This window comes from Ceratotherium simum, chromosome 16, assembly GCF_057802395.1.
Source record: "Ceratotherium simum simum isolate JZ-2026a chromosome 16, ASM5780239v1, whole genome shotgun sequence".
Taxonomy (NCBI): Eukaryota; Metazoa; Chordata; class Mammalia; order Perissodactyla; family Rhinocerotidae; genus Ceratotherium; species Ceratotherium simum.
The window spans coordinates 30,619,540-30,625,539 of NC_141915.1; positions in this window are offsets into that span (position 1 = coordinate 30,619,540).

A 6,000-nucleotide genomic window follows, 5' to 3' on the forward strand; every position below is an offset into this window, starting at 1 on the left:
GGGTGTGGCCAAACATGCAGGTTCCTGCCTCCTCATCACCTGCTTAGTAACGGAACAAGAGGAAACAAACAGAAAGTTCCACCATTAGGAATTCAGCAAAAGATTTGGAGCTCAATCCCTTAAGAATGGGTTCTTGCAAAATCATTAACTGAAAAAAGCCAAACGTAATTGAGTACAAGAATGTGCTTTTGGCTCATTGACAAATAATCAGGACCAGCTGCCCTGTCTGTGCAGCATGAATAACGGTCTTGGTGTTTTTTTTTTTTTTTGTTAACTTTATAATAATGACCAATGCAATATTTAAAAGTTTTTTCCCCTTCAATATAACGAAATATATGTTGTTTCATTGCTCGGTCATGTTAAGAATTTTAACAACTACATATAGAACATCCTCCTCACTCTCATTTTTAAAAACAAATGCTGTCTTACAAAACCTTTGGAATTCCAAACTCTTATTCACTTAATGCTACCAGCTTGCCAACCATCTTTGGACCTCCTTTTGGGGAAGAATCTTGAGAACCCTTGTTAAATAATCATAGTAATAACAGTAACAAAAATGTAGCTAATTGACTATTTTATTTTGAATTCTCACCTTTTAAGCATAGATCTAATATCCGGAAACAGCCAAGTTTGGTGACTCCTAATCCATTTTTAAAAACACACTTTATTTCTAGGTCAGTTTTAGGTTCACAGCAAAATGGAACAGAAAGTACAGAGAGTTCCCATATATCCCTTGACACCCCCCCCAACACACACACACACAACCACAGTGGTACATTTGTTATAACTGATGAACCTACATTGACACATCATAATCACCCAAAGTCCATCGTTTACATTAGGGTAAGTAATTACTCTTGGTGGTGTATATTCTATGGGTTTTGCCAAATGTGTAATGACATGTATCCACTATTATAGTATCATACAAAGTGGTTTCACTGCCCTAAAATTCCTCTGTGCTCTGCCTATTCATCCATCCCTACCCTCTATCCCCTGGCAACCACTGATCTTTTAACTGTCTCCATATATTTTGTCTTATCCAGAATGTCATATAGTTGGAATCATAGAGTATGTAGCCTTTTCAGATTGGCTTCTTTCACTTAATAATATGCATCTAAGTTTCTTCCATATCTTTTCATGACTTAGCTCATTTTTTTTTAGCAGTGAATAATATTCCATTGTCTGAATGTACCACAGTTTATTTATGCATTTACCTACTGAAGGACATTTTGGTTGCTTCCAAGCTTTGGCAATTATGAATAAAGCCACTGTAAATATCCGTGTGCAGGTTTTTGTGTGGACATAAGTTTTCAACTCATTTGGGTAAAATATCAAGAGCATGATTGCTGGATCGTATGGTAAAAGTACGTTTAGTTTTGTAAGAAATCATCAAACTGTCTTCCAAAGTGGCTGTACCATTTTGCATTCTTACCGGCAATGAATGAGAAATCCTTTTGCTCTGCATCCTTGCCAACTTCAGTGTTGTTAGAGTTCCAGGTTCTGGCCATTCTAATTGGTGTATAGTATATCTCATTGTTTTAATTTGCAATTCCCTGTTGACATATGGAGCATCTTTTCATATGTTTATTTGCTATCTGTATATCTTCTTTGGTGAGGTGTCTGTTTGGATCTTTTGCCCATTTTTTTTATTCAGCTTGTTTGTTCTTTTATTGTTGAGTTTTAAGAGTTCTTTATATATTTTGAATAACAGTCTTTTGTAAGATATGTCTTTTGCAAATATTTTCTCCCATTTTCTGGCTTGTCTTCTTATTTTCTTGATCCTAATCCATTTTTAGGATTAGGAGACAGAGTGAAAAAAGAAAGAAATGGAATAGTGTGCAAGATAAACAAACACATGGATAAGGAGGACAGATTCGTGGTTACCAGAAGGGAAGGGGGAGGGAGGATGGCAAAAGGGGTAAAGGGGCACATAGGTATGGTGACGGATAAAAAATAAACTATTGGTGGTGAACATGATGCAGTCTATACAGAAATTGATATATAGTAATGTACACCTGAAATTTACAAAATGTTATAAGCTAATATGACCTCAATAAAATAATTAAAATTAAAAAAAAAAATGGAACAGGCAACAGGGTGGTGCCAGATTACCCTCTGGTAGATTAGGTCTAAGCTCTGGGAACCAGTAGGAAGGAGCATCAAAAACACGAGAAACAAAAGTTTTGAAAGAATCTGATGTTAGGAAAACATAATAATGTCCACCTTTGGCTATAATAGAGTAATTGGTGCAAGACTTGCCCTCCCACTGAACAACTACAAAACTGAACAAAATATATGATGCAACTGTTTCAGGCATTGGGCAAAATGTGCAGGACTATGATTCTGGAGAGGAGGGAAACAGGGAGGTAGGCCTCACAATCACCCTAGATTTCTGCTGTGGTGCAAGGAGGTGGATCTCAAGTGGAAAGTCATCTTGCTGAGCTGAGGAGGCAGAGACTAGATTAGTGGGCTACTGAAGCAGCTAAAAACTGAGGGGCAGATAACTGAAGAAGAGGAAGCCCTGTGGGGGAAGGGCATCCCAGAAGTCTGCACAGGGGTTCACTATAGGTCCCTGACTGAGGACTAGGCTGCACAGGTGAAGGGTGAGGCTCTGTGAGGCCTAGCAGATGGTCTGGTGTGAGGTTGAGAGCCGAATGGTGATGCTAAATGTTGTGCAGTTCTGGGAGATGTTGGTGTTCTGGCCTGGCCAGAGAGGAGAGACTTCTATGAACACCTCGGACTTTTAGGTGGGACTCCAGAAAAGACATGATTTAGGAGTCAGGAATATGTCTTAGTTTAAGGGCCAAGCCCTAAGATTAAGGTCAAAACTAAAATACATCCACTCTAATAAAGAATAAAACCAAGGCTGACAGGGCCAAAAGGACATGCCTATAATTTAACAGCCTACCAGAAAAAAAAATTAATACCCTTTAAAGGAAGACAATATAATCTGATTTCTCAAAACATATCATTCACAATCCAGCATAAAATTAAAAAATTATTAATGTAAAAAAGCAGGGAGATTTGGGGGCCAGCCTGGTGGTGTAGTGGTTAAGTTCACATGCTCTGCTTTGGTGGCCCAGGGTTCACAGGTTCGGATCCTGGGTGCGGACCTATGCACCGCTTGTCAAGCCATGCTGTGGTGGCGTCCCATATAAAGTAGAGGAAGACGGGCACGGATGATAGCCCAGGGCCAATCTCCCTTAGCAAAAAGAGGAGGATTGGCAACAGATCTTAGCTCAGGGCTAATCTTCCTCACAAAAAAATAAACAAACAAAAAAAGCAAGGAGATGTGACCCTTGATCAAGAAAAACAAAAAAACAATCAATAGAACAGACTCCAAGATAACCTAAATGTTGGAACTAGCAGACAAGGCTGTTAAAGTAGCTATGATACATATTATTAAGGACTTAAAGGAAAATACAGTCATATGAGTGGATGTATGGGAAATTTCAGCAAAGCAATGCAAACAATAAAAAGAACCAAGTGGAAACTCTATAATGAAAAAGTAAAATATCTGAAATTAAAATTTAGCTGTGGGATATTGACAGCAAATTGGAGACTTCAGAAGAAAGGATGAGTAAACCTAAAATCAGGTCAATAGAAATGATGCTATCTGAAGAATAAAAAGAAAAAAGATTAATTAACAAAGCCTCAATAACCTATGGGACAATATCAAGCAAGCTAACCTATATTTAATTGGAGAGAGAAAATGGGGACAAAAAAATTGAAGAAATGAAGTCCAAAAAATAGCCCAAATTTGGAATAAAATAGCAAGTTACAAATCCAAGAAGCCTAGCAAACCCCAAGAAGGATTAAAAAAAAAAAGACATCTAGGCATATATAGTTAAAATGTTGAAAATCATAGTTAAAGAGACAATCTCAAAACCCACCAGAGGAAATAAAATACATCACTACAGAAGAACACCAATACAAATGACACTTGATGTCTCATCAGAAACAGTGGAGGCCAGAAGACAATAGAACGACATCTTTAAGCAGTTGAAAGGAAAGAAAGTCAACGTAGAATTATATATCCTGTGAAATTATCCATTAAAAATGAAGATGAAATAAAGACATTTTCAGAAAAACAAAAGCTGAAAGAATTCATTGTCAGAAGGCCTACACTCCAGGATGTGCTGAAGTAAACTTGTATCCATAGGAAGGAATGAAGAGTACTGGCAGTGGCAGATGTGTGGGGAACCTATCTATCTTTTTATATATAACTATATTTTCTTCTTCTTTATTTTCTTTGCAAGTTAACTGACTGTTTAAAGTAAATGTAATAATATCATCCTGTTAAAAGATAAACTGAGACACATTAAATTTTTTGAAGAGTTTATTTGAGCAAACACCGATATGAATCAGGCAATGCTAAACCAGAAATGGTTAGGGGTGTTCTACTGGTAGGAGGTAGAGGAAAGACTTTTATTATTTAATTGGTTATAGCTTAAGCAACTGTCTTACTGGGAAAGCCTAGTTGGCTGTTTGTGATTGTTTGAATTCTTAAGTTTTGCTTTCCTAACCTTAAGGCATTTACAGGAATTGTCTCTAGCTTAGTTTTGGCTTGCTTATGTCGGCTGCCAAAGCATTAGAGCTACTTCAGTCTAATGATCTCCTTGTTTAATGACTTTCACAACAGCATGGGGTTTATTATATATGTGTATGTAAAATATATGACAACAATAGCAAAAGAGGTGATAAATAAAATTTTAATGTAATAATATTCTCATATTTTATATGAATTATTAATGCAATACTAATTCTAAATAGACTGTGATAAGTTAAGATGCATATTATAATCCCTAGAACAACCTCTAGAAATATAACAAAAAGAAGTACAGGTAAAAGGCCAATAAGAGGAAGTAAAAATGAAACATATAGTATATTTGTTTAATCCAAAAGAAGACCGGAAAGGAGGAACATAGGAACAAAAACCAAAGAGCAACTAAAAAACAAGTAGCAATTTGGTAGACTTAAAATCAATAAGTGCATTAAACACAAATGGACTAAACACTCTAATTAAAAGGCTGAGATTGTCAGACTGGATAAACAAGCAAGACCCAACTATATTCAGTCTACAAGAGACTCACTTTAAAGAAAAGTTGAAAGTAACAGGATAGTAATAGGATATGTAAACAGAGAGATAAAAAAGCTAGTGTGACTATGTTGCTATCAGACAAAGTAGATTTTAGGAGAAAGATTATCATGAGAGATAAAGGGAGACTTTTCATAATTATAAAAGTAATTAAGTAATAAGAAATACATAAAATCCTTAATGTGTATGTACCTGTATTAGTCTCCTAGGGTTGCCATAACAAAGTGCCACTAATTAGGTGACATAAAACAACAAAAATTTATTCTCTCACAGTTCTAGAGGCTAAAAGTCTGAAATCAAGGTGTCAGAAGGGCCATGCTCCCTCTGGAACTTGTAGGAGGGATTCCTTTCTTGCCTCTCCCTGGATTATGATGGTTTGCCAGGAGTCTTTGGTATTTCTTGGCTTGCAGGTACAGCACTACAATCTCTGCCTCCATTGTTACATGGTGTTCTCTCTTAATGTGTGTTTGTCTTCACATGGCATTTTACTAAGTCATATTGCATTAGGGCTCACCCTAATGACCCCATCTTAATCAATTACATCTGCAAAGACTCTTTTTCCTAATAAGATTGTATTCACAGATACCAGGGGTTAAGACTTCAACATATTTTGGGGGGGATAAAATTCAATCCCTAATAGTACCTAATAACAAAACTTCACAATATATGAAGAATAAAGGGACAAATACAAAGTGAGAAATAGAAAAGTTCATTATCACATTGAAGACATTAACATCTCCTGTCAGAAATTGGTACAAATACACAAAAAAATTGAGAAGGATAAAGAAGATCTGAACCTTGATATAATTGACATTTATACATTTAACAACTGCAACACACAGTTTTTTTTCAAGCTCATTAGGAATGTTCACTAAGATAGACCAAATGCTGAGCCATAAAAT